This window comes from Rhinopithecus bieti, unplaced genomic scaffold (assembly GCF_001698545.2).
Source record: "Rhinopithecus bieti isolate Rb0 unplaced genomic scaffold, ASM169854v2 scaffold_13342, whole genome shotgun sequence".
In the NCBI taxonomy this organism is placed as follows: domain Eukaryota; kingdom Metazoa; phylum Chordata; class Mammalia; order Primates; family Cercopithecidae; genus Rhinopithecus; species Rhinopithecus bieti.
Window position 1 is genome coordinate 1,074,515 of NW_016807690.1, and position 7,338 is coordinate 1,081,852.

The 7,338-nt window shown below is 42.6% G+C and overlaps 1 long non-coding RNA gene across 1 annotated transcript; it reads right to left on the reverse strand.

Moving 5' to 3' along the window:
• Window positions 1-1,810: 1,810 nt before the first annotated feature.
• Window positions 1,811-6,927, reverse strand: LOC108536495 (uncharacterized). Its single transcript, XR_001887530.1, has 3 exons — window positions 6,842-6,927; window positions 3,635-3,859; window positions 1,811-2,086 (listed from the first exon to the last, which is right to left on the reverse strand). It is a non-coding gene; the product is annotated as an uncharacterized LOC108536495 (long non-coding RNA).
• Between the last annotated feature and the right edge of the window lie 411 nt (window positions 6,928-7,338).

The window sequence follows — 7,338 nt, forward strand, 5'->3', positions numbered from 1 at the left end:
TTAATCAATTAAATATATATTTAATATTATAAACTTATATATTTAATTAATTCTCTTTAGGAAAGTCTTCTGGTTCTAGGCCAGGAATTGTCTTTGCAATTCTTTACTCTATTTGGATCGTGTTTATCTCTGTACATAGCATAGGATAAAAATGATGACAGTTAGCCAGAGGTTTTGAGTGCCTACGTATGTTATAACTAATACAGTCCTCCCAGGAGACAGGCCACAGGGAAGCTTTCTGAAGTTAAACAACCAGCTCAAGGTCATACAGAGGGTATGGAGGGGAACAGCAGTTCATGGCCGGATCTTTCTGACTCCAAATACCACACTGCCTGGCCTCTGGAACCTGACTGCCCCAGCACTCCCATAGCACCTGCCATCACTGAGGGTTTGCAAACCTCAGTCCAACACAGCTGCTGAATCCCCACCTGTACCATTCCATGTCCCATTTCAAATTCAACTATGGGCCCAGAGCTTTCCCTCTCTTTAATCCCATTTGTCTGTCCTAAGAACCAGGTGGTTTTGGTAAAGGTGTTCAGAGACATAAAGTCATGGCAATTCAGTTCTCTGTCTTAACGGACAGAGTACTAGGACAGGAAAGGGGCTCTGTAGGCCAGCATGTGGCTGTTATATATCCAAAGACCACCTCTTCCAGCCCAAGAATCCCCTATGTAGAAAGTCTTATGAATGCTTCTGACAGTCAAAGTGGAGGGTGAGAAGTACATCAATACCCGGGTACCATGACTGCCTTACCTTAGGCAGGTATGTTCTCGGGACACCAGAACACCCTGTGAAGTCCTCAAGGGCTTGGGACACGATTGCTGCTCCTTCTTCCCAGGGAGAGTCAGAGGAGAAAGCACAGGTTACTTCAGCGACTGTTAAGTAAGACACCCAATTCTCCTTTAGAAAAAGTGTTCTACTAAGTCATATGTAGAGCTCCTTGATTAAAAAGAACAGAAAACTAATCCAATAAGTTATTTGTCATGAAGAAGGCTGCAAAGTCCATGAAAAAGGCAACAATGTTTTCCTCACCACCAGTCTCCTGCTCTCACTAAAAAAAAGGGAGGAAAAACCTTCACAGGAGCTGGACGTGACATTGATGACCACTATAGAGAATTTAGAACATAATCAGTTAGGAAGGGCTTGCACCTAAATCTAAGTATGGATTATGCTTCTGGATCTTGAAAAAGAAACCAGACTTCAAAGCAGAGGTTAGGAAATTTCTATCTTGGAGGGAGTACCTCCCAATCTAAGGTTGCCTTTAGTTGTGTTAAGCATCTCATATGATAGCTTTATCTTCCTGGTTTCTTAGTAAATTCCTTAAGGTCAGACACAATCTCTCGAATTTCTTTTGTGTCTCACATCTCACCAGTCAATTCAAACCACAAACACGGAAGCAGCTCCATACAGAGGCCTCTGTCTGTTTGAAAAGAAATAATGGCAATGACCAGGATGGTCTTAAACTCTCCACTCGCTGGGTCTTTGTTTTCTCACAGTAAGATGAAAATTTCTTTTCAAGCTCCCTCTGGGTCTAGGCAGGTTAGTTGTCTGGATAAAAGACATGTGGCAGCAGAAAAAGAGCACTCGACTTAGAGCCAGACAAGTCGCTTGAATTCTTGCAGGGTCACCCACTACTAAGCCTTTCTGTGCCTCAGTTTCTTTGCCTGTAAAAGGGAAAGATGATACACGCCTTCCTTATTTCAAATGGTTGTTGTGAAACATAATTCAGACAGCAAATAGGAAAAGAAGACCGTTGTAAATCATAGAACTAAGCTCATAGGGAAGTAGCTTTCTACAGTAGGATGAAGTAGTTGAATGGAGTTTTATATGCAGAGGATCCCACAAAGTTAAAAAAAACCGCACAGAAAAAATAAAAAAAGGAATGATTTCAGATGGCATGGCGTGGGAATGGGCAAGAAACATCTTCCACGTAAACAATGCAAGCTTTAGACTTCTTGGCTGTTAATTACATGAAGAACCAAGAGACTTGTAAACCCATCTGCTGCATTGTACATGATTCCATACGGTTGAAATCTGATTCTAGCTCTTGGAGAGTGGGTTAAGTAGATGCAATCAGGCAGGAGCACTGTGAATAAAACAATAGAAAGTCACATTTGTATTGTTCTTTACCATTTTCAAAGCACTTATGCACATATTATTATCCCATTTCATCCTTATACACAAGTGAAGTAGGTATTAGGTTCTTATTTTTCAAATGAAGAAACTGAGACTCAGGAGAAATAATTTGCTAAAACTCACACAATTAATAAACAACTCCACTGAAACTCAGGTGTCCTGATCCAAAATTCTCTGCTTCTTCCAAGTTTGAGAAAAATATTATGTTATTTATCTCAGTAGATTTATTGTGGGGGAAATCAAGCCCTCTTTGCTTATTGGCAAAAGTGCACTTTGGTCTTCCTATTGCACCATCAAGCTTTGTTGCCCGCACTCCAAATCTTGAAAGTGTTTTAAATATTAATGCTCATCATACAAATAGATTGCACCACAGATTGTAAAGATGCCTAGAATTAGTCCATGAATATAAAAGTCATACAAGCACTATTGCCTTTGATCCTAAGCTTGTACCCTGGGGCCAGCCAAGCAGGGGAGATGTGTACAGTTTGAGCTGCATCTTGGATTTCTAGAGGAATCTTGGAGCCTATGTGTAAATGCAAGATTTGTCCCTAGGTGTGGACATAGACCTGCAGCAGACCCCTACCCATTGGCTAGGATGCCTGAACATTGCTTTCTGGTATGCTATCATATCTCCATGTGTTTGAAGATAGTCACTGACCATACTGTAGAAGTTCCCTCTGTGTTCGGGGAAACATAAGGAGGAATAAATTGGTTGAACATCAAAAGCAGGTCATGAGGACAAGCCCAGCCTCATGCTTTCACTCTCCCTTGCCTTAGCACACACCTGTATCCCTCAGGAGCTAATTCTGTGGAAAGTTAGTGGTGGTTTGTCCTTTTGAACAAGAGGAATGACTCAAGATATGCCAATGTTATATTCTCTTAAATCCGTTTCTCCTTAGATGTTGGGAACCCAGTTGCGATCAAGATGGATTTAGGCAATGAGGACTCTCTCTTCTGAAAACCACAACCACATAAATCAATTGACTTTGTTCAGTGGATTCGCCTACTAGGACGCCAATCTTTATTCTTGCAAAATTTTCTCCCCCAGTTAAGGGGTTTCTATACCTGGTTTACTGAGTGATATTTGGAAAATTACGCACACTCTCTGGTCTTGATCTCAAACTCTTGATTTCAAAGTAGCTGGAGAATGACAAACATGCTTAGTTTTCCACTGAGCTTTCTATGAGAACTAATCAAGTATTGAACAACTATTTTAAACTAGCTGTTTTAATTCGTAGAAGAGACCAGTGAGGGGTATAATCCAAGAAAACATCTAATCCAGGAACAACTAAAGATGCAGCAAATCAACGAGGCACAGGATCCTATCATGTTTTCAATTTAGGACTGGACTTAACATGAGGCACAAAAATCATCTAAGACATAATTTTTTGCACCAATGAATTTATAATCAAGCTGTGAAGATAATTCCTTAAGTGAGGACTACAAAGAATAGCACTAATTGAATTCCACATTGCAATTGTCTTGTAAAGTTATTTACTTATTCCAGTGGTGCTTCTATTGCTCCAGACATATCTGGCATCCCCTTTAGTTTGCTGATGAACGAATTTGAAAGGGAGTGTTGGCATCCACTTCTCAGTAAGAAGAATCTCCTTCCCGATTCCTCCATTGCAAAGAATTTAGGCTGGGGTTAGATCAGAAAGCCCAGGTTATCAGCTTCTGGCTTCTGAAAAGAACACCTGCTTGGTTGGAGGTATCAGGTGAGCTAGTTGAAAAAACACAAAATGGAAAGGATTGGTTTCAGGAGACAATGGGAGCAGAGGATCAAAGGGTCTGGGAGGCACCGGCAGGCCTAAGAGTGGGTGAACCTCAGTGACACACAACTGGTGTCATTTTCTAACGGAGATTCCCGATTGGCGGAAAGAGTCAGAAAACAGTTGGCAAATGAAGAGTACTATCTCTTCCTGTGCAGCCTTCTGAACCATAAGCTCTGCAATTTGTTGTTCTGTGGGGGTGTGGTGCCAGACCTTGCTTTGCAGATGGACGAACCCTTGGCTAAACTCTAAAATCTGGGGGCTACCGTTTATTTTGCTGATGACTTGAATCCCTCCCCCCTCCCCTTAATTTTTCCAAGAAAGGCTGCTCTTTAAAGATTGACCTGATCAAGTTTCAGGAAAGTTCGGTCAACTCTTGATTCCCACTTTGGATAATAGCCTGGTTAAATTTTAATGTTAGGCTGCCCTGTATTCAATTCCATAGCCCACATATTTATTAAGTAACTACCCTGCAAAGGGACAGACATGCACCATGAAAGAGGAACCATGAATAATGCATGATGCTTACTCTCAAATACCTCAAATACCTGATTCTCTAATAGTGGAGCCAAAACAAATAACAACAACTGCAATAGAAGGCTGAACATGTTAGCTATAGATGAAAAGTTCAAAGTCCTGGGGCATTTTAAACTGGGAGAGACCATATATGCACAGCGTTGGGTTAGGTAGGGAAGCCATGGCGTTATGACGTGGGAGTGACAGCTGAGATAAGTCTCAAAGGGTTCATAGAATTTTTCCAGTCAGAGATGAGTATGGTGGCCTTGAAGAAGGCGGTGGGGAGGCATGGGATATAACAGATACAGGAAGTTTGACTACAAGTATGGAAAAAGGAATAGAGAAAGGTGGGCTTGAAAGAGTAGAGTGGGTACAGATTTTGGAGATTCTGAATGCCAGGTTAAGTTTCTGGCACAAAGTAGTGAGGAGTTGGGAAAGGCTTCTGAGCACAGGAATGGTCAGCGTTGTACCTTGGGAGAGTACTCTGATAGCAGCAAACAGGGTAAACTGAAGGAGAAGAAATAGAAGAAGACCATTGCAATGTCCTGGAAGAGGAGGTGTGAGTGCCTGCCTCAGTGAGGTGGCAATTAGGAAGGAGATGGTGCCAATGGAGACACGGCAGAGAAACCTCCTCCACACATCCTCTCCAGTGCAATCCCTGGGTTAAGTGACTCCTGACACAATGCTTTGAAAAGCCAAATAGAATGGAATCTGGAGCTGTTTGTTTCTAATTTTGTGCCTTAATGACCAGTTGATAAAAACCATCTAAGGCCTGACTTAAGGAAGGTCCCAAGTGCTGGGACCCTGTCTGATCACAGTCATCTGGATACTTACGCAGGATATTTTGCCTGTCCACATTTATGCGACTCTTGTTTTCTACAATATTTAATGTGCCCTTTTCTGAAAGATTATAGGAAAATAAGCCAGATATTTGAGGTCAGAGGTTAGAGCTTGACGTACAGGAAAGGAGGGAAATTATAGAAAAACACAAAAGAATTTATAAAAGAAAATTTTCATTGGTTCAAAAAGACAGCTAGGGCCAGGCACAGTGGCTCACACCTGTAATCCCAGCATTTGTGGAGGCCAAGGCAGGTGGATCACCTGAGGTCAGGAGTTTGAGACCAACCTGGCTGACATGGTGAAACCCAGTCTTTACTAAAAATACAAAAAAGTTAGTTCGGCTTGATGGCTTGTGCCTGTAATCTGAGGCAGAGGAATTGCTTGAACCAAGGAACTGGAGGTTGCAGTGAGCCGAGATTGCGCCACTGCACTCCAGCCTGGTGACAGAGTGAGACTCCGTCTCAAAAATCAAACAAAAAAAGACAACTAGGGGTCCTGGACTATCCAGAAACACGGACACAATGTCCAAGATAATGGGTATACCAATTGATTTTCTCTATTAGATAATTTCCCAGTGATGGACATACATTGCAAGACGATTCCACAGGGTAAAAGGGTGTGTCTGTGTGTGTCTACGTGTGTGTGTGTGTGCGTGCGTGCGTATGCACGTGTGTGCGTGCACATGAACTTTGCAAAAAACCATTACCGAAGTTTGTTGCTACTTAGCTCACCATTTCTGATTACACAGCATCCCCCAAGAGGTTCCCTTCCCCCACTACCCATGAGAGAATTAAATTGTTCTAGTTCCAAGATGGTAACATAAGCATCTGCCCATCTATCTCCAGTGACTTATTTACTATGACCTCTCCTTCAACCTACATGTCAAGGATTCTCTGAAACATAAATAATTAGGTCAAGAAAAAGAGAGGAATTTATTTAACATAGTGGACTTTTTTCATTGTGCTCGATGAATATCTCCCTAGTGCCTGTGCTATCAGAGGTTTATACGATTTAGAAAAAGCAATGTTCACTGCCACCTCAGACAATCCTTGACACATCAATGGCTTAATGTTATTGTAAACATTTATTTCTTGCTGACATCAAAGTCCAATAACTGGTGGGTCAAGAGGGCTCTCTGTCTCAGAGCTCTACCATCTGGTGCATGTGCCATCTAAGGCCGCTTTGCTGGAGGAAGAAAGAGCTGAAGGATCTTGCAGGCTGTCTGTAAGGGGCATGCTTCACACAGTTTATCTCACTGTGCTTATTTCATTAGCCAGAAGTCAACAAGTCCAGGCTCCAACCTCAGACAAGGGAGGCTGGGAAACCACAAGAGCACATGAATCTTTGGTGCTGCAGAGCTTTTGCTAAAGGGCTTCCTGGTGGTCAGGTGATGCCCAGAGGATCTGTAGGCCACATTCACTCAGCTCGATCCCAACACTGCCCTTGGGATTCCAGCATTCATTGTACACCTGCCCCCCAGCCCTGCCGTTAGGAGAAAGACTGCAAATGTCCTGTTAAAACCCTTGATAGAAGATATTGCCAAGTCCTGGATGTGGGATGAAGATGAGAATTCTCACCATGGGGTCTGCGCTCTTGACTTTGGTTGTGGGGGGAGGGGAAGCAGAGGAGAGAGAGAGAGACACAGAGACAATGGGAGGTGAAGAATGCACAAGCAGCTGAAACATTGCCTCATTGTGTTCCCAGATTCTGAGACTGCATCACTGGCTTCCAGAGCGCCTGTGTGACCTCACTGGATTCCAGTCTCTATATTTGTTCACCATCAGTGCTTCTTACTGTAAATAATTGAAAGGAGTATAATAGGGTGAGAATTATTGTTGCCTCCCCCCTTCGCCTTTCATAAAATCTTTTTATATCAGAGGGGTCTGGCCCCAGCCACTCCTAGCTCTATAATTAGTTCTGGGAGCTGCGAGGACTGAGATTTAGCTAATGACATTTCACAGTTCAATCTTGAAGTACCTCAGGCTTTGTGATCTTTTTTGAAGCAAAGAGCTAGGGCTACAGATGAACCTGAGTAATTCGCACTAATAATATGTCAGTCTGTCAGCGGATTCCT